This window comes from Copidosoma floridanum, unplaced genomic scaffold (genome assembly GCF_036245765.1).
Source record: "Copidosoma floridanum isolate Cflo_tuat_1 unplaced genomic scaffold, Cflo_Japanese_pri ptg000011l, whole genome shotgun sequence".
Lineage (NCBI taxonomy): Eukaryota > Metazoa > Arthropoda > Insecta > Hymenoptera > Encyrtidae > Copidosoma > Copidosoma floridanum.
In genome coordinates this window covers 11,236,622-11,259,682 of record NW_028321888.1, presented here as the reverse complement: position 1 = coordinate 11,259,682, position 23,061 = coordinate 11,236,622, and the positions used below count along the sequence as shown (strand labels likewise).

General features: G+C 35.8%; 1 long non-coding RNA gene across 2 annotated transcripts in view; it reads right to left on the bottom strand.

Annotated features, from left to right (window-relative positions):
- LOC149375180 (uncharacterized) overlaps positions 1 to 23,061 on the bottom strand; it is a 107,304-nt gene that overhangs the window by 19,723 nt on the left and 64,520 nt on the right. The gene's annotated exons all lie outside the window — the stretch shown is intronic.

Sequence of the window (23,061 nt, the reverse complement as noted above, 5' to 3'; positions counted from 1 at the left end):
TATATAATTTTTCCGTTAAATGCTATGGTTGCTGCCTCCACAGTTTCCCCGATTTCTTCCTCTGTTGTAGCGCTTTTCTCCCCCGGAAACTTGAGGTCCGATCTTAACTGTCCTGCCAAAATTTTTGCCTCCGATATAGCTATTAATGTTTCCTCCGGTAGGTGTATTACGCCACGGCTCACTAAATATACTATATCAGCTGCCTTTCTAAATTTTGTTGCGAGTTCTTTGGCTATTTTTTCAAATTCTTTTACCATGTTTGATACTTTGTCCATTCCTGTTATCAAGTCTGCGACTATTGTTAGTCCTTCTTCCTTTATTTTCCCTGCTTCTTCTTCGAATTTTCTCATTTTCTGTATTTCTTCTTCGTGATCCCCAAACATTGAGATCGTTATATGTTCCGTTAAATATTTGTTTGTGTCTATTGTAGTAAGAGGTTTTGAAATTATTAATTCTTGTATTTTCTCCATTTCCGCACCTGTTAGTTGTCCTTGAACTATTTGCACATCTGTGGTGTGACTATATATTCCTTGGCCCACTACTGCTCTGTAGGCTTCTTGCACTTTTTCCCTTGTTTGCAGAACTTCCTCGGTGGCCCGATTTATTTGCTCCGTACATTTGTCCTTCTTTCTTAATGTTACTGTGCATTTCCAGCTGGCCTGCCTCTGCGCTCGTAAAAATTGTCTCGCCTCCTCGATCAGCTGGCTCCAATCCACGTACCATATAACTTTCCACGTTGCTGTGGCCGACTGGACTGGACCCAGGGTTTCCACTATTATTCCTGGATTTTTTTTTATTAATTCTACTTCTCCTATTTGTTTTTTCCCTTGTGCGGCTTCCGCCCTAAAACAAAAAAGGGTGGGTACTTCTCTTTTTTGGTTCTTGTGATTCCCTTTTTTTTTTGGATTACTGAAAAGAGTTTAGTTATGAGTGGCACCCGTATGTGGTTCCTAATTTTCCATGTGAAGCCTAACGTTTTGTACAGGCAATGACAAAAGCCTAAGCTATAATCTTATTACGTGAACGAGTTGTATATTGCAGGTCAAGTTGGGAGTAAAGCTTTACATATCGTGGTGTGTTTGCGCAGCTTAAGAAATTTGAAAAAAAATACATACTACATAGCGAAGTAATTATTACATTGTTATACGGTTGGGAACGGTAAACAAGTATTCGTTAATTCGAGTTATACGAGGCTGTTTGTCCCAACATTTTTACTATACTTTTGCTGAAAAAAGGGGAAAAAAGGTTTTGTTTTTTTTTTGGTTCGTTAAAATGTTTTGAACACTTCTTTCTTAATGTTAAATAGCTGCGATTCTTAGTAAACTCATAAAATACAAGCCTAGACGTTCTTTCCTAAAGAAAGTGAACTGTACAACATTACTGCACACGTGTTCGGAGCGAGAGAAAGCATGTATTGGCATTTATAGTTGACGCGAGCCGATTATTGTGCCCTGTTCGCTCAGTCGTATTCTATGACTCTGTGTGTTGTTTATAACAGAAAGACGCCCTTATTGCATTGAGACCTCCAGAATTTTCCTCAGTGCTTTCTGGATTTTTCGCCCGAAAAGTCCTCGTCGTCCGCCAGTTTCAATTTTTGCTTATTTCGTTCGACTCATTCTTTCTTTACGTAGTCATTTTTTGTTATTATTACTTTTTTTTGTATAATTATATCTATATACATATCTATGATGTCATCCTTTTATTCCGATTTGATGAATTTCATGAGCCGGCTTCGGGATTTTGCGAGTTTGAATCGCGATAGTTTGCGCCAGCCCGGATTTAAGGTTACCGATGGGAGTATGATTGTGTGCATGAGCATATCGTACGTAACAGCATGTTATAATATGTTTTTTACACAGTATTTCATGATGTCTGCAAGTAGTAAGAAGGAAAAGGGTACTATAGAAGAGAAGACCTCTCTACTTACCAGAAAGGTCGAGGAGAAAAAAAAAATAGTTATTTTCGTCGGTTAAAAAATTCACGACCGATCGATTCTCCAGCAACCAAAAATCTTGTCCAGAGAATAAATATTATAAGAAAGTGTAGTAGTTAACCATCATGGATTTGGTTGTAGATATAAAAGGTTTTTATGACTCTGACAGGCGTTTTATACCAAAAGAAGTTGCTGTGGTATCGACAGGTATCGATACAAGCGAATGTCATCGGTCATTGGTTAATTAAACCACCCTGCCCATTCAACGATTTACCTTACGATGTAAAAAAGTATAATAATCACCACACGCTAGAAGTTCACGGTATAGAGTGGTTTGATGGAGATACCATAATAAATTATTTAAAATATAGTCTTATGACGCTTACTAAAAATCTCAAGAGAATTTACATGTATGGTAACGATGGAGCCGAGTTTATAAGTTCAATACTAGCACATGAGGTTCACGACTTATCGCAAATTCATACCTCATTAAAAATGCATGAAAATTAAAAAATTGGTTTACCAATTTGTCTAACGCATGCGCAAAAAAATTACAAAGACAAACAGTCATTTTGTGCACTGTATAGAGCACGTTTGTTAAAAGAATGGATCATCAAGACTGTATCTCTAAAAAAAACATCAGCGTTGGATAGTGATTCATATAAAAACGCCTACCTTAAGCTTAAACGTCAAAAATCGCTACGACCATCCCCTGGATGTCCAGACGTTGTGGATTGCATCAGTGATAATAAAAAATGAAACAATTAATTGTTACTGTACGTTTTTAAAAAAAGTTATTGCAAAATAAAATCGTCAAACTAATATTTTTTTTGCTTTTTTTTTTAGAGTGGTACCCCATCCGAAATTTAATTTTTTTTTAATCCCATACTTATAAATATTAAGTGTAATAAAATATATGAAAAAAAAAAAATAATAACATGCAAGCCCCGAAGAGATCAAATTGAATCAACGGTTTCATGTCAATGAACCAACTAAGCTTATCAGGACTTGCATCTTCCAAAAATAATTCTAAATAATATAGAACAAATGGCAAGCGTTACATTTAACCGTATTTTGTTTTATTATGCAGAGTGTCAGGATGGCTATAAAAGTGAGAGTTATTTGAAAAATGAACAGAAAATTGACTTACACGAGGGGTTGCCAAAACCTTCTGATAATTCAAACGATCCTCATCTTAAAAAACTTTTAATCATCGACGATCTGATGGGCGAATCGTCGAATCATGTTGTGGTAGATCTTTTTACAAAAGGAAGTCACCATAAAAATATTAGTGTAATGTTTATAACGCAAAATATTTTTCACAAGTCAACTCATTCGCGAGACATAAGTCTGAGTGCATCGTATATTGTCGTATTTAAAAATCCTCGCGATCGCGCGCAGATACAACATTTAGCGAGACAGATATATCCTGAAGATCCGAAATTTGTGCAAGAGGCCTATCAAGATGCAACGGCTAAAGGTCATGGTTACCTTATGACTGATTGCAAACAGGACACTTTGGATAAGTTAAGATTTCGTGCGCGTATATTCCCCGACGACGAGTATCAATATGTTAACTTGCCAAAATATGCTACGAGTGCATTCGCGTATCTGGGTTGAATTAACAGATAAAAAAGTTAGTAGTACCGTTCAACACTCAGTTTTCTTTTGACTATGAAGCCATAAACATAAAAAAAACGGGCGTTTTAAACAACCCCCTCGTCGTGCAGACAAGTCTCGCGAAGCTCCGTTCGAGAGACGGTACATTGCAATTTTAGAAGCTCTCACTCATCTAAACATATAACATATAACAGAGAGCTGCATTGTTAAAAAAAAAGACAAAAAATTAATCAACTGCTTGTGCGAGTGTGTTTTAAACGTTCTCAAAGGTTGTTTCTCTGAAAAACAGTAAAAAAAAAAAGTTTTAAAAAGTTTAATAGTATTTTATGACAATTGATCGCTAAAAGTAGAGGTAAACATTTGTGGAAAAAGAGAGGAAAATTATCTAGTATCATTATTAAATATTAAAATTATCATCCATGCTGAAAATAGTAAATTTAGCTGCTCCAAAAATTGATTTCGGAAGCACAATTGTCAAGAGATATACTCCACCAGCCGACGTACCCCTCCTCAATAATAGATTTCATACGATTAATATAGATATTAGAGTTCAATTTGGTAAACCAATATCATTCAGTTTAAGACACTGACCGTGGTGTTATATTTTGGAAAAGTTTTCTTTTAAGTGAGTCGTTACAAAATGATTTTTTACGACGGGTATCATACACAGCAAGGGGGAGGGAGAGGAGTCAAGCATGTCTTTGCAGGGTCGTATAGACAGAGAGGACATGAATTAGGCTCTTTTCTCACTGGGTTATGTCGGAGTGCTATACCTTACATAGTCAGAGGTGCTCATGCCATTGGAAAAGAAGTTTCATGAGTGGGAGTAAATATAATTGACGATATAGGAAAAAGCAATATTCCATGTAAACGCGCATTCAAGAATCGGATAAACGAATCTGGTGAAAATTTAAAACGTAAAGCTACAGAAAAAATTGTGAAGCTGATGAAAGGATCGGAATATAATGCTTTACCATATAAGAAAAGAGCACAGTCTCGGCATAGAAGTGGTGGTGTAAACAACTTGTTAAACGCTGCAGAAAAAAAGATAAAAGTCGTTCGAGTAAAGTCAAGCAAAAAATAGGTACGCGTAAAAAAAATAAATAAAATAGTAAGAAAAAAAATCAAACAGAAAGGTAAAAAAAAGATTTGTTCGCAAAACTAAGAGAAAGGCAGTAAAAAATAAAAAATCAAAACCAGTAGATATTTTTGGATAATTATGTCTTTCCTACATAGTCACACAGACCCTTGCTTGAAGAGTAAATTGGATTTATTTTCCGTTACTCTTACGCGGACGGCATCAGAAGCTAACCGATAGGTGCATTACAAACCTATTTCGTTGTTAATCGACGAGAGTCCAACATAGTTTGTTATCAGTTCTCAAAACGAAGATTACATCGACTTGGCCCATACGATGCCCATCGAAATGTATAAGTATTCCATAGCTCTTGGATTTCTCTGACCCTACTTACTCTACACTATAGGTTTTAGTCTACTTTAAAAACTATCAGCCAGTGGTCGAACAATCGGTCAAAATGTTTTTCGATTTGGTGTTACTTTACTTTACGTTTGGTGCAAAAATCGTGTTTTATTGTCATGAGACAAAAGATTATGCTATTTATTCAATACACCATGATTTTAATTGGTTGTTGAATTATATAGCTAAATATTTTGAAGCAAACATAAAGGAATATTTAGAGTATAAGGACGTACAGGATTATGGTCGCCGCCTGGAAATGTCAATCGAAGAGATCGGAAGGAAAACAAAGTGGAATAATTTTGTTTCCAAGTGGCTCAAGTTCAAGGAGATAAAGAGATGTGATGTGAGAGTAAATTTTCCGTATGAAGATCGATTTGGTAATTATCGATATTGTAATAACTTGAGTTATGGATCGAAAGCAATATGCTCGAAACATAAGACTATAAGAAGATCACTATGTGCAGCATATCACCTCACTACAAAAGCTATAGAAGCCGAAGTACCTGCGGATCATATGGGTATGGTGGCATTTTTAGAGCTGTTGCTACGTAAGCAATACGCTTATAAATTTAACTTTGAATCGGACGTAGGTCATTAAACATGGGAACTCGAATTGAAGAAACGAAGTCGCCACTTCCGTCTTCAAGACGGATTTATTCAAGAAATAAATTGTGACAACGAGGAATGTGAAGAAGGGTGTCGTGAGACACAGGGACGATTTACCAAACCTCGTAAGCTCGCCATGTATCGTAGAAATCGTCGTTAGGCTTTACTATAATATACATCGTCAGTGTTTCGAGCCTTTGTTGCAGTTTTCATTAGAGTTTACAACGTACTGTCCAGAGATTTTTTAAATGACATAAATATTGAATTAAACCGGCCAGGCAGCGTCGGTAATAATATTTAAATTACGCGGGGCCACCACGCGCCCTCTTCCGCGCATACTGGCTACCCACGCAGAATCACGTGGCCTGCCAAAATAGGACCCCGGCCACGCCCCCACTCTCGCCGCCAGCCGTATGACATATATCTATGAGAGTGTGTGAAAAAAAAGTACCCTTACTACTCAAGTATTATCTACCCTATAAATCCTCTTTAAAAGGATTAGCATGGCAATCCCTTTTACATACGCTTGTTAAACTCAAAGCAGATGGAGAAGTTCAAGCGTATCACGAAATGTTTGAAAATCTATTAAAGCTTGATTTTATTGAGATGACCTTTGAATATGTCAGAGTGTTGGGGTATTTTAACGAGTCAAGCGTCATATGGAGGCTTGAAAAACCCGTGGAAAATTTGGAACCCAACGATCAGTTAAATACTGTACCGTATAATAGACTATTAGACGCACATGTTTTCTTAAATATTTCAACATCGGAACTCTTACACATAATCGATACAAACCGAATTATAAAAATTCAGTTACATAAAGTTCGACGTTTGGATGAAGAGTATCGTGATGACGGTGTAATTTATAAATGCCGCGACGGTCATTTAATGAAAAGAAAATATTACAACCGATGGATTGACGTAATTAAACATAGACGTTGACTAAGATCATTAGACAATTAATTCTAAGAATTTTTGATTTTATTTATATTACTTAGGTAAACTAATTTAATACTTTAATTTCTTTGGTATAGATCTCTCGCGTACTATTTAAAAATACTGCTCTTCATTAAAAAAATGTTCACGTTTTGAAAACGTTTGTAAATTTCTTGAGTGTGTACGCTTTATAACTATTCGCCAGACATTACAAGGTTTATCGTGGCACTCATTATTTCACACACTGATAGAATTAAAAAATGAAATGGAGATACTCGCCTACAGACAATTATATAAAAAAACGTACAGTATGCTGACAGGTTCAAATAGTCAAAACTTGATAATGTAAAGAAATTTTGAGGAAAATTTGTAAATAAATAGTGTTGTACTTGAAAAAATTGAAACCATTTATTTTTTCCTGATTTAATATTTCACACATACATTATATACCAACTCTGTACAATAAGAAACTACGATGGTTATATGTGTGAAAAGATGAGTCACTTATTTCGTTCATCTCTTTTACTCATTATGAAAGAATTAAAAAAATAAAATTAAAAAAAAAATAATAATATTAATATGCAAGTCCTGAAGAGTTCGGATTGAATCAACGTTCCATATGAATGAAACCGTTAACTAACTGAGCCATTCAGGACTTGTATCTTCCGAAATTCGAACAAGGTACTAAAACTACCTTGTAAGTAATAAAAATATACTAGTCAATAATTTGCATTGCGACAGGTAATGTTTTTCCGCTGTATGCTCGCTCCATTTACCCAAGGAAGTAGTTGAGTCAAGGAGAGAGTGTCGTTTGATGTGTACGTAGAGACAAATCAGCTGACGCTCACGCATAGAGACAATCCGTGCGTAGATTTACACCTATATAGGGGTATACATATATATACGCTCAAGTATTAGCTACAACACTGTAGCGTCGTGGTCACCGCCAAATAGTACGTAGGTATGCTTTGCGGAAAAGTATTTAACTTGCAAGCTTTTCAAACTATAATTAGTATAAAAAATATTGTCATAATGAATACCCGATGGCAACACCCCTGGACAAGCATGATTTGTGGTCCAACTGGCTGCGGAAAAACAGTTTTCGTTAAAAAATTTTTCAGTAATTTAGAACGAATGTCCAGCGTTACGTTTGACAGTATTTTATTTCACTATGCAGAGTGGCAGGATAGTTATAAAAGTGAAAATTTTTTGATGAACAGCAAATTGAATTTTACGAGGGACTGCCAAAACCTTCAGATTATTCAAACGATCCCCATCTTAAAAACCTTTTAATCATCGACGATCTAATGCGCGAATCGTCAAATCATGTTATGGTAGATCTTTTTACAAAAAAGAGCCATCATAAAAATATTAGTGTAATGTTTATAATGCAAAATATTTTTCACAAGTAAACGCATTCGTGAAACATAAATCTGAATGCGTCGTATACCATAGTGTTTAAAAACCCTCACGATCGTGCGCAAATACAACATTTGGCGAGCAGCTAAAGGTCATGGTTACCTTATGATTGATTACAAGCAAGACACTTTAGAGAGAAGACACCATATAGAAAAGTTAAAAAAATTGTTCGTGAAACAAAGAAAAAAAGATGGTAAAAAATAAAAATTCTAGACCTGTAGATATTTTTGGATAATCATGTCTTTCCTACATAGTCATACGGACCCTTGCCTGTGTGAGTTCGCCTCTGCTACAACCTAGTCTACTACGAAGCGAGGACACAGTCGAATTTCGTTTGTCACCTTCAAACGACCAACTAGTAACCAGAGTCTGCCTCTACTGCCACTCGATCTTCTTCGAGCGCGGTTTCCGTTCTACGCTGGTTCAACGCCTGTACCGAGTTTTCCTTTTTAAATAGTGGCAAGTTATCAAATTTTTAAAGTTTCTTCCTTCCTATCAAGTTGTTTTGCGCAAACGCCATTACTTGCCATAGTATTAATATATCCATGGATCACCGGGAAATATCAAGTTGTTTCGCGCAAACACCATTACTCGGCATAATATTGGTACCCGTAGATCGCCGGGAAATATTAAGTTGTTTTGCACGAACCTCATTACTCGCCATAGTATTGGTACCCGTCGATCACCGGGAATATCAAATTAGCCACGCACATACCATTGCTCTCCACGGTAGTAATACCATCAAAATAACAAGGGCCAATCGGATTAAAGCAAATACTCACCACGAAATTAGTGCATTAAAGTCAGATCGCGAGTTAACCCATCTCTTCCTCACGTAAAGCCTAGAAACGATACCTTTACTCGTGACGGCGCTGACAGTTTTTAGATCGCAAACGGGATTCCCTTTGATACGCTGCTCCTGGTAAAATCGATTAACCTTAAGTGAGCCGCGAGCAAGCCGCGAGACTACGGTTTACGTCTGAAAATATCAGACGAAGAATTAGAAGTGAAAATGAATCGGAACAATTTTGTTGAAAACAAACTTCAGTTCCGAAAGTTATACATGTGTACGGTTAAAGTGTTTTCTTATCATAAAGGACGCCACTGTACTAACTTAATATATAATTCCACGGGTATGTGTTCAATTCATATAGAGATGAGAAGGACTTCATGTGCAGCGTACCATCTCATAGGAAAAGCCGAAAGAGCTGGAGGATCTGTAGAACACATGGGTATGACGTTATGAGGCACTTAACAAGCTACAAGCCATGAGTTAAAAGTTTAAAAAATTAATCGTGCTTTAAAATTCTGGCAAAGGACTTGGCTCAAAGCTCAAGGATTATATTTATTTGAACGGTGCCGAACGACAAAAAGCTAAGAATGAATTTGAAAAAATGCTTTTCAAATTAATTAACAACGCAATATTTGGAAAAACAATGGAAAATGTGAGAAAACTTATCTAAGTTAAATTCCTAGACCATTGGAACGGTGGGTACGGAGTAGAAATTTGTATCGCGAAACCTAATTTGCACAGCTGAGACATTTTTGATGAAAATTTCGTAGCCATTCAACTGAAATGTACTGAAATTATAATGAAAAAACCTATGTACATTGGCCTCAGTGTATTAGACTTGTTAAGGATACGTATATATCGCTTTTACTATGATTACACGCTTTCTTAACTGCGGAATGACTTTTAACTTTTATACACATACACGGACAGTTTGATATAAATATGAATAAAGTTACGAATCATGATATTTATAAAATGATGGAAGCAGACGTAAAAGAATTCGACACATCAGATTATTCGAAAAATGATAAATTTATAATGCCCTTAAAACAAAAAAAAAATTTTGAGCTCATAAAAGGTGAGTGCAATGAAAATATTATATCAAAATTTGTTGGTCTAAGAAGCGTAATGTATAGTATTACAATGGAAAATGAAAATGAGAGAAAAAAACCATAGTGAGTCAAAATTAACTTTGTAAAAACTTCTGTTGAATTTGAAGATTATCTTGACAGTCTGCATGATGTAAGTAAAAATATCAAACGATAGCAAACAAGTATTAGATCTCGTCATCATAAAACTTATACTGAGAAGCAAAATAAAATAGTTCTCAGTTCCCACGATAATAAGCCGTACACTTTTACTGCTTTCAGGGATACATTACATATGGGACATTATAAAATAGTAGATGGAAAAAACGGAGAGGACAATGAATGATACCCTTTCTCGAGAATTAAGAATAAATAGTTAGTCAAAAGGAAAATATTGGGCAATGGAACGTTCCAGAAAACTTTTCAAAAACGGATGAAGAAGACGTGTTGCAAGATATTGAATGCTTACGTAACCAAAACAAGTCAAAGTGAAAGCTGTAAGTCAAAGAGAGATAATCCGTATGACTGGCTCATCATCATCTGGGAAGCAATACAATCTTACGAATGAAAAATGGAAAACTAAAAAACCGGAAAAACAGGAAAAAGAGCGTCAAAATCATACATAAACAATAAGTTAAAAAGAGATGGATATATATTAGCTAATTGTAATGAAATCACTCCAAGTGGTGGAGGACTCTCTATATCTAGAAATGCAGCAACCTTTACAGATCAGTTCGATTAAAATCATCAACCAGTATCTCGAAGCGATAGCAGTTTCAGTTGTTAAGTCAAAAATTCAAGAACAGGAAAGAAATTGCAAGAGAAGATAGGAGTTAACAGAACTTTCAGAATAAAATTCTTCAAAAAAATTAAAGCTTCATTTTGAGGTATGTTAAAATTTAATAAATATTGCTTTTGGTTTTACAGTGGGGATGTTTTTTTGTTTCTCTTTCTCTCTAGCTATGAAGGGTACTTTATCTATCACTTGTATTAGTAACTTAGTTCTTTTTTGTTTTACATTACAGGTGACAGATTTAGTAGCCCTAAACAAACTAGTCAGTGAAGGATTCCTCCCAATAAAAAAAATTAGCGAGTTGTCAGTGGGTGAAAGTTAAATGGTTACAAAGCTTAAGAAACTGAGAACCAAATTTGACGAGAAATTTGTTGCGGAGTTAAGAGAAAAATTTAAAATATTTTTACCAGAACACGTATCAGTGAATTTAATTAAAAAAGATAATGTATATGACAGTTTGCTTGACTTAGTGAATAAGATGAAATTATTCATAAAGAGTAATGGTGTACATATTGAATTTTGTTAGGCATAACGGGATGTAAAAATAAAAAAACTATTCACAATTAATGTTTTTCCATTTATTAGAAAAAACTCCATCCCTTTTTTAATACAAAGTATTAATTAGCATCAATCCAACTATTATGAGTTTTGTCAAAGCCCAACTTGAGTTGAAAAAAGCTGAGTAGCTCATTAATGTCCATCATTCAGAAGCAGTACTCTTAGCCTTTTAGTTAGACATTAATATTGTAACGGCGAGAACGCGACCAATTTATCAAACCAATGAGATTGAACTTGGAGAAGAATTGAAGTTTCAAAATTATTGAAACGAGCCGCCACCTAGTGTTCTCAATATTCTTAGGAAGTTTTTTTCATTGCAACTAATTTAAAACGATTTTCAAGATGATCCAACACTTTCATCAGCTGAAGAAGAAAACTGGCCATTTATTAGTAAGTTTTATTATTATTTTTTTAAAACTTTTTTTTTAATATTATTTTTTACTTTATGTTCAACAGATTATGAAGATTATTTTGACAATCTTCTTTCAAGACTACGTTTCTCAGTCGGTGACATCGAAGTAGTTCGAGAATCACCGATCTCCCCAACTTATTCATACACCGAGAATTTTGATGCTCTTCGAGCAGCAAAACGCGTTACATAGCAAACAGCTCCTTTTGATCTGTTAGTTGTACCAAATCCAGCAGAAACAACAGCTAACGCAGCCGATACCGAAAATACTTTATTTGGAGGTGGGTTTTGTTACCTTTTAATCGTTTTGTGTATGCGTCAGATTTGTAACTTTCAAAGAGTTGTTTGTTTATTTTTTTAAATAGATTTCAAAGCTGATCATCAGTATATTATATCATCGAGACCATCTTGCTCTACCGTTGCTGTTGCGGTATTAGAAGAATTACCGAAATCACCAACTCCATCATTCACTAAGAGTTTTTACTCTCTCCAAACGGTAATTGGGTATGTTTCACCGCAATATCACTCCAGTCAGCAGATGTGTTACAAGTCATTGACGTGTCATTATCATCATCGCTGGTACCGCAAGTCACCGCAGTGTACCATCTTCTGGGATGACATTTCAAGTTATTAATGTGTCATCATCACCAGAAGTTTTGGACACATCTATTTCTCCACAGTCATCTTCAGATTGTATGGAATCATCTTCGGAAATAGTATGTGAAGTTAAGTATTAATTGAAAAGAAAGAGGGCAGAGGAAACAGTTAATAATAAACTGAAAAAGGCAAAAAAAAACTTTTAATTTATTACCCTAGTAATTCCTTAAAGTTCCAAGAAACTTGCTATCCCGTATTATGACAATAAAAAGTGATGCTTGTAAATGTGTTACCTGCGCAAACATTTTACGCAGCACTGGTTTAAGCGACTCTTCCTTTTCCGTCATCATAAACGAAACGCGCTCAACGTAGCAATCCTGTCAGCTCTCGTATAATCTAGTATCCGAAGCACAATCACCCGCGTAATGCAGCTTCGATTTCTCTAACAAGACGTGCGCTTATTCAACCGCTACTTGACGTTTCCAACATATCCTGTCGAGAGTGATTACCACGATGAAACTTACAGCGCATACCGATATAAGTACCGCAGCGGTTCCTCTGTATACCTTTCGCGCAATTTTATATGATTTCACTTTTTCACCGGCAGGTTATCGGCTCAAGTAGGTACATGCATAACATATCGGCGACGTGACATCCGCTGGTGAAATCGTTTTTATTAGAATTCCTTAAACCCCCAAGCAGGTGTTAATAAGTAAGTAAAAGTCCGGGTTTCACTTTCCGTCCAAAACGGTAGTCTTGTGAGAGTTACTAGCACGTACCTCTCTCTCTCTTTTTCTTTCTCTCTCTTTTTATTTGAATTGATCCGTCTGGTTACATTCTAGCAGTCTGATGTTCAGCGATAAATAAGCCAAGTTGGTTTCGTTTTCAGTCATACACGTAATGTTTTCAAGAAAATTAATGACGCGATCGAGTACATAAAGTAAGTATGACGTTTAATCGGTATCATTTGAACATCGTGTAAGCTAATACTCCAAGATATACACAATTAGTTTTGGGATAATTCTCAATTTCCAAATAACACAATGATTTTTTATTTTAATATTGTTAGAGCTCAGTAGTCTAGAAGTCATCATTATTTGTCAAAGTAATGGTACATTACGTCACTAAAGACGATTCTATAGAAAAATACTAACGAAACAAAATATTTAATATGATCTACAACTTTGTTAAGAAACATTGTGTTGTTAGGTATAATTAACAGTAAACAGTTCTGAATAAGAATATCATTTTATGGATTTCGCACAGTTTACAAATAAACTAATAATTCAAATTTTTTACTACCACAGATTTTTTTAGGTCTTTAAAATAGGGGCAAATGACCCAGTTACTGCACAGGCACCAATTACTACAAGTTACTGCGTACTTGTCAATAACACAAAATATTAAAAAATTACTGGAAAATTCTTGTGCTTAGACATTGTAACACGTTTGGACACGCAGTAATTGGGGATGCAGTGACTGCGGTGCTGATTATATACCTGTCCGTAATAATACAAGAAAGTGATGTGTCAACACTAAAACAATTATTAAAAAAAATAAAATAAAATAACGTAAAAGTAAGACGTTCTTTGTTTTAATCGTACAAATTGCAGCAGATGGCGATAAAATGAGACTTTTTTAATTTACATCGGGAAACATAGAGGAATAAATAAATTGGCACTGTCGAATATTTTAATACGCGGTAATTGGGTTATTTACCCCTACTTGAATCTTTTTTTCACGGGTTCTTTTTAGTACAACTAATGAACAAAAACACTATGATATAAAAACTACTCTTCCATCATGTATAAATGAGCCTCCCCAAATTATGGAAATAAATTAAGTTGTCCAAATAATTTATTATAAAAAATATACTGCATAAGGTTTCACATCAAGTTGGAAAACTGCCTTTATAATTTTTTTCTCAACAAAAATGTGGGTGTCTAGTATAGGTACTGGCCTAATAGTTGTATAGGTATTGCAAAGTTATTTTTCCGCTCTCACAGTGACAATCAGAATATTACGAAAATTCTGTAGGCGCTCATTCGACCTTACATAGCTACGCTGGACTTGCAAAATGCGCAAAAGGTCAATGATTTTTATAGCTTACGACTTGCATGTAAGTGAGTGGGCTGAATGATTATCTTATTTTTACATATAACAAGCTATGAAGACGTGTACTGGAATATATCTGTGTTTGTGGCACAGGTATGGACGTCGCAATCTGATATTTTTTAGAAAATGTCATTGTTAGCCATTTTACATGTATTACGTGGATGTATGCGAGAGACGCGATGGTACTACATTCACAGAGACTATACTACAATGGGTGGCGCTTGATGTTAGCTAATTTTATCGACACGAATAACTCTTAAGTAGGATGCAGTGTTTTATCAAGTCTATTCATGATGTACTTCTCGTACGCAGAATGATAGATCTATAAAGAAAAGTGCGTTTATACACCTACTGCACCCACATTCTAGAATAAATGCATTTAAGGATGCTATCTTTTGTATTGAAACATCACAAACGCAATTTTTTGTTATCAATAAAAACACTTAAAGCAGGCTAAAACGCAGGTAAAAATTAAGGATACGTATTACTTACACTGCCTTACAATAGTCATAAGTTTTAGACGTGATGTAAAAATTTTGAAAATAGTTTGCAAAATATCATTTTTACATAACTATCGTAAAACAAACAATACTTTGAAATAAAACGTTAAACACAATGTTTCAATATCCTACAACATTATTAATTCTATTTAATTTAAAATGTATGTCATATAAAAATATTTCTAAACAGTATGTCGTGAACTGTAAAAATACCATATCAAAATTTTGTGCCAAAAAGAAATTATCAATTGCAGAATAAAGATTTCCTTTAACATTTTTTCGTAGAGATGAGTTCTGTTCTTTAATTAGCTTTTCCAAATTAGATACACTGAATTTATTCACAAGAGTGATACTTTCTAATAAAACAGTTAACTCATTCAATATAAAATCCTTGCATTTATTAACTAACGTTGCTGCACTGTGGATATGGCGTAGTCTTTCATCCACACATATGACAGCTTGAGTGAGTCCTAAAAAGGTACAGTGTTGCATGATAATGGTTGAACCGTACGTTTCCTTTTTTTTCTTATGTCCACTTTATCCATCGCTAATTTTATTTTTATCAAAGATTATGGATTTCATTCCGTAAGATGATGTGAATATCAACTCGATATTACCCACTTGTGTGCGTTCCATTTGATCGATGTTTTTATCAGTAACATAATCATTTATAGTGACAAAATAATCTTTTAACTCGCTCCATACATGTGCATCTATAATTAAGCCTTCTGTAAATTGACATTTGGAAAGCTGTAACAAAGGCTCGATACACTGACGATTTATATTATAGTGAAGCCCTACGACGATTTTTTTCGTAGCCGTCTTGTTGAGTGGATACGAATGCAGTAAGTAATACGTTATACCTTTGCAGTGGATATTATAGCACTTTCATTGTCTTTTTGATTTTCCATAGAATTAATAAAATCTGATGGATATTTAGAGGTATCACGCGATAAAAACTCGTTTGTCTTGATTCAACACGAGCCATTTTTTTTTTACAGTTTCGTACAACACAGTTAATTTAAATGAAATATCACTTTACTGATAAAATTTTGCGGGGACTGCGAAAATTATCTATGTCAGTCGTTATCTAAGTTGTAGGGAAGACTAACGGGTCTATAGAAAAGTGAAACCCTCACGTTTGAAAACTTGTATAGCTGTTGCACTCTCCCTTCTCAAAGTTTTCATAGCCAGTGCATTTTCCTACACAAATTTCTTGGCATTATGTGATTCATAAGGAGAGATAGTATACCCCATTTTATCATATAAAATGTTGTGGAAAAATTTGTTAAACATGCTCAATCCTGAAAAACGCTCTTGTTTAGTCACCAGGAAAATATCTGCAAACGGCTATAGAAAAAAGTAAGTGACGACAATGGATGTGTGCAATTGTCCTTCAGCTTCAATAATTTTCATCTTTTTCAAAATATGTTTATTACCATACAGTAACTGTAGAATTGTCGAGACTACGACTAGAGTGGACCTATCTGGCTGTGTATACCTTTAACGTTTATCATACATTGGCTAAAATTTTGGCTGGAAGGGGAAAGTATAGAAGTAGGTAGGGAAAAAAAGAAAACGTAAAAGAAAATCAGTCCTTATCTGACACTCTCAGCTGAATCATATTTTCTATCTGATACGCTACAATATATTTACGTGTTACATCTCGTTCAAAGATTTTCTCAATTTACTTGAAAGTCAAATTCAGTGTAATTTTTGCATTTACTTGAGCTTGTTTAAAGCCTGGAACAAAGTATTTCTGCTGTTGCGTTGCATTAGGTTTTTTCTAGCTACACCGTTTTTATCAGTTTGTGTATTTTGTGCCTTTACCTAAATTTGATTAACTTCAATAACAGTGTGTTATTACTGCAGTGTTGCATTACTTTTTGCTAGCTACACCGTTTTTCTTAGTTTTTTTTCACGTAAATAAAAAAGTAAAATGGAATCATCTACGATCGTGGCTATGTTCAAGGTAGCTTGCTCTTGTGCGAGAAACGCTACCATCGTGTCGGAAGATGCGCGTAAGGTGTGCACTGACAAGTGGTTTAGCGACGTGCTACCTGCATACACCGTCAACGAATTAATAGGGGTACTGCAGGAGCTTTTTACCATTTACCTGAAGGGGGTGCACGTGGTCGCGTTGTACCCTCTTTATCTGATTTGTAGTCATATTGCAACCCAAGTGGTGGTAGAGTGTTTACCATCTAACGCTATAGGAAAATCGGGATGTTGAAAGAAATTGTAACATCGGTGTATCCACATTAATTTTTTTCCCCCTTTCTTCAAAACTTTCCGTGCCGATTTTATAACACTAAACGTAGGGGCCAATGTGCATCTGCAAAAAGGTGAATCACCTACAAAAATACTCGTAGCTAAGGTACTACGACCATGCATGACTCACATACATGCACGCTGGCCCACGCTGACCGGAAATGCAAAATAAAATATTTTTCTACAACCGTAGATACAAAAGTTAAACTGGGAACAGTTAAACTGAAATATTAAATGTACATAATATAATGTTAGATAAACATAAAGTTAAACATTAAGATAGCTTAGAATTAACACATAGAAATAAGCGAAAATATTATTACAAGCCAGAATCGCCACAAACAACCAGTACGTATTACACCACTAGCAAACAACTACATTACATATTAACTGTAACAAATTTGGTACACAACATTAGTAACCTTCAAAGAACTATCCGATTTTTACCATTCAAGTTCGCAAACTCATAATTTACAGAGTAACCATTTTTTTATCGCATTAATACTTTCATAAACATACTGCAAAAGTCTAATTTGTAATCTATTTGATTGCTAACATTTTTTCCCGAATATAAAGGAAAAACGGAAAATAACTCTTCCCTTTTTCTTGACTTGGAGAGAGAGTCCGTATGCCTGCCTCCAATAGGGGTAACAGAGTTCTAATTCCCCAGGGTACCACGAGACGACTCCCTCTCCAACTACTAGCAGCAGAAAAACATGTTTACCAAAATTATACCAAAATTCAGCATTATTTTCGTAACATTATAAACATTCAACTACCGGTAACACAAATTATGTTAACTCACAACAAGCAAAGCACTAGTATTCTAACAACTGCTATTCTTATTATCATTATTGTGATTATTATTATTATTATTTTTTTTATTAGTATTGTTATATTTCTTACTATTATTATAAATACCACCGCTGATTATAAGTTAATACGGCCGCAGCCACCGTTTTGGCGCTTAAGTAGTAGTATTAACTAACAACTCACCGATCGTTTGTTCACCCTAGCATCAATCGAATTGTTAAGCGATTTTCACCACTTTTTTTGCAATGAGCTTAGCTGAACGAACAACCGATGTTTAGCATTAGTAAATATTAACAATACCTTGTCGTAATGTTAAGGTTAAAATATATTGAAATTCTGTCAACTTTTGATGTACAAGAGAAAGGAAGGGCATGAGTAAGTGAATCACCTTCCCTTCTCTTGACGCACAGAGGAGAACAAGCCGGATGTAGGATGTGCCAATTTCTGAGTGGCTAAACTAGAGCAGTTCCAGTCAATTAGATTTTCGGCTATTGTCTTTTCTCCAAAATTTTCCCCCGGCAAGTTTTCCTGCATTTTTCGAGCCAGCGCGTGACCGAGGTCCGCTTCTCGCAATAAAAAAGCCCGTAGGCCCAGATGAAAATAAGTTCACAGTTCGGCGTTCGACTCGACTCGACTCGGCTCGACGATAGCCCTTTAAAGTAGACTGAGTAGTAAGAGTCCGCCTCTACTACAACCCAGTCTACTGTGAAGCGAAGTACAGAGAGTTTAATTTCACCCTTGAACGGTTGACTAGGCAGCTAGAGTTCGCCTCTGCCATCTCACGGTCCTCCACGAGTGCGGTTTCAAAGCTTCGATCTCGGACACCTCGCGCTGGTTCATTCCGCTGTACGTTGTATTTAAAAAAATAAAAGTAAGTCAAATTCAAATACAAAGTGACAAGTTCTTTTTTTTTCCTCTCGGTTCCAAATGCGGACGTGTTTTTGTTAAAGTTTAAAATTTGGTATCGGTAAATACCACACTACGAGATTAAATAAACAAATAAGTCCCCACGTAAAGTCTAGGACAATCGCATTTACCCCGGATTACCCCCTTTACGTAACCTCTAGAGCGTAACTACCTTTGCTCGTTACGGTACTGGTAACCTCTAGATCGCGAACGGCATACGGTACGACACACCACACCAAGTATTCTCGATAAATCTGAGGCGCGCCGCGAACAAACACATCGCATTATTGCTCGATAATCGCGTCGATTTAATCAAAACTGTCGCCCTCACCCCCTTTTAAATACTCAGATAAGGAAAATAACTACCCTTTAGCCCCGCGTTCCACCTACGTGTCCAGTACGAGTCCCAAGCTATTAAGCGAAAGCTTAGGCTCGAATGGTACGTTGCGCCGACGTAACAATGTATTTTCTAAGTATGCATGGGATGTGCCCAGAAAGAATAAAACTAGTGCAGATGTAACTGCCACTATGAAATCTATATTTATGGAAGAAAGAGTTCCAACTAATTAGCAAGTAGATCGTAGTAAAGAGTTCTTACATTTTACTTTTAACACCGACAAATTTCGTTGTAATATTACCATTAAACTAATTAATTCTTTAGAAGTCGCACGATTTTCTTATTTTCAAGCGATATTTTATACTTATTATTTTCGGGATAGTTATCTGTATCGAATTCCTGAATGTCAGTTTTCATTATTTCATTAATATCATCATTATTAATTTCGTATATTAAACTGTTTGTATCAGTATGCAAAAGTTTGAAATCACTTGGTTTAGGAATCATGTTATCATGATAAATGCGATACACAAGCATTTTAGATAAGTCCAACACAATAAGTTCAATGTATACGGACTTTCCCATCATTACTTCCAAATGTTGTAATTGAATCGCTACGAAATTTTCATCAAAAATATCTATGACGTGGTAGCTAAGCCTATCACGTCACAGTATACCTATATTTTTGGGCAAGTCATCGGCAGCTACCGAGTCCTATAAAATTTTCTATACATATAGCTTTTTTTTTTTTTTCTATGCAGGTCTATGTACTCTTTGAGCCACGCACTTCGAAGTATGAGGGCCTGGGCCCTACGATCCGACAGATGGCGTACTATATCTAAGAGAAAATCTCCAACAAGTCTATCTATACATATTAGTCGTATACATATGTATATTGGTAGGTGATTTTCTCTTAGCTACAGTACGCCATCTGTCGGATTGTAGGGCCCTCACCTCACACGCACGTATAAATATTTGTGACTCAACCCATGATATTCAGCTTGCTCAAGAGATTTATAATTAAGTACACATTAATTCTCATTGCATAATGTAGTCATTGATTTTTTCTGTTTCGAACTTAGAGCTAAAATGTGTTCCGAACACAACGGTAAGTCTTTTTGAGTATCGTGAAGCATCTCTGAATATTCTAAATCCACTTATAAAATATATCCATAATTACTTTCATTCCTAGTTCTATAAAAATCGTGAGATTCCTTGTCAACCCAAACCCACTCTAATACACCATAAGGGAGTAATTGAGACATGGCCTGGCCATATAAATTGTTCACATCAAAATTGATAACATACTTTTCAAAATCATTTTTTCTGTAATCATCCACAGAGTGATTATTTACTTCGACATATATGTTGCAACACAGACTTATTTCTTCTCTTATGCCTTCTTCAATAGACATAAACATGACAATGTCAGTAATAAATTTGATATGTCGATATGTCGACTAACTCCATTATTTTGTCGACTCGCACTTTCCTGCAACTTGGGACGTCTGTTTTAATGTTTTCCTCAAGTATTTGAGTATTCTCGTTGTCACGGCCGTCCTTGTCACAACCCACATTTCCCACGATATTTTTCTTCGAACATGTGCAGCTGGCGTCGTTTCTTATCTCATTGCCTAGTTTTCCATTCTCTTTAGGGTTTTCAGTTCCTTGAAACATCCGTACAAAGGCTCTTTCTAATGCTTCTACGTCATCCCCTTTGACGTCCGATGAGTCAGCTTTCTTCGTCGTCTCACACTCTAAAAGGTCCACCACTGGGACTGGTACATTTATTATTTCATTTGATATATTTAGACATTCGGCATACACCTTACCATTATTGTTTGTTGCGATAAAATTATCGAACAAAATACCCTCTGTAAGCTTTTGTAGTGGGACCCAGCCCATTTTAATTTTCCTGTGCGACTCTTTTATATACGCATATATAACTTGCCTCGTTTTCGGAACAATTTCAAAACTTTCTGATTCTCGTAGCGGAATTTTCCTTCCATTTAACTAAAGTGTGTTATCTTCGGCATTTATCTGACCGTTATACAACTTAAAAATATCCCATCCTATGATTCCTTCCACCTCTATGGGAAAGTCATGAGGGACTACGTGTAGGGTACACATAAAATTTTCTAGGGGTAATCTTATAGATCCCAAAATTTGGTGAGCTCCGTGCGTTACGCCTTTTATTTTTAATCTTTCCCTACCATTTACCGCTACTCCAATATGGAGACAATTCTCTTTAGTTATTGAAATTTCCGCGCCCGTATCGGCATAAAATATCGCACCTTCGTTTATATAAGGGCTTTTTAGAATTACTGTGGGTGGTGTGTATCCTGTTTTCGATAAATTTATTTTCACTGTGCCAGATAACTGCTGCTCATCTTTTTCTTCAGCCTTAGAATTTTCACGCGTCGTGGTATAAGTCTCCAATACCTTATGCTTGTCATTATCCATACCCTCCTTTAACACTCCTAACTTCCTCTCATAAATTCCTTCATTTATTGCTTTGTTATGCCCGACGATTGGGAATCGCGTCGAACATCCTGCGAGTTTAAATGCCCTGTTTTCGAGCTGTTTACTCTCGCACTTTGTATTTTAAGATTATCTCTCCTATAATCATCCTGGTTATCCTGATTATCCTGATTGGAGTATTAGTTATTTCGCCTGTCCCGATAATCGTCCTTCCTGTGGTCATGTCTATTATAATTATGACCTACTTTTCTGTCATTGTAACTATTTCCATCATAATTATTACTGTTATTATTAATGTTATAATAATTATTACTATCGTAGTTATATTTTCTTCCCTGGTAGTGATTCCCTTGGTTGTAAAGCCTTTTACCATTATTCTCTTGTTGTCGATCAAAATTCCTATCGTTTCCATACCGACGGTGATAATCATTATACGCCACTTATCATACCATCCTCCTTCTTCTATTGTTTTTTTTTTTGGTTCTTCATCAACGTTAGGATTTTTTATCATTCCTTTTTTTGCATCCTGCCACAATTTTTCACATCCACTAGTAGAATGGGCGCCGTGCTCTCGACAATACGAACAGTACTTTACGTCAGCCACACCGTCCCATTCGTCCGTATCTGACTTCCCCACGGGTGCGTCGCTACCGATAAGGCCCACCATGGCGTCATACCGTCTCTCGGCGTTATTTGCTCTAAATCTGTTCTTTTGCACTATCATTGAGCGGTGGAGACTTAATTCATTATCTACAGTAATGGCGGCTTCAATAGCTTCCTCTAGCGTTTTTGGTTGGAACCCTGCGACGTTCCAGTTATACGGTGCCTTTAATCCGTACAGAAACTGCCTCACTACTTCACCGTCTGATCTCTTTTTCGACGCGTCTTTTTCGGCCCGCGTCAAGTATGGGTTCGCCTCATGTGCCATCATGATCCCATTGTGTAGTCGCTGGACTCGCCCGCAATATTCCATAATTAATTCGTTATTCCATTACGTGACAGTTTTAAGCTCCGCTACAAGTGTCTCTATTCCTCCTATTTTATTGAATCTTTGTGATAGAGCCGACAGAAACTCGTCAATTGAATTATATAACGATAATCGCGTGCAGAACTGATCGTCCGCTATGCCCCGCAATTTATTTCCCAAAAGTCCTATGAAATATTTTTCATACTGGGCAGGTATTGTTCCTTTTATCATCCTAACCATTTGCTCAAATAAATGAAACTGCACGGGGTCTCCATTATACAGTGGTATACCATTTACTGCGTTGTTTAGGTAGCCTAATGTATTAAGATTTGAACCTAAGGCTAACGGTACCCCTGTTTGTTGCCTATTACTAGGAAAAAATTGCATGGTTTGATGCTGAGGGTTATCCCGTATGTTACTTTGTGAGTGTGTAGTAGTT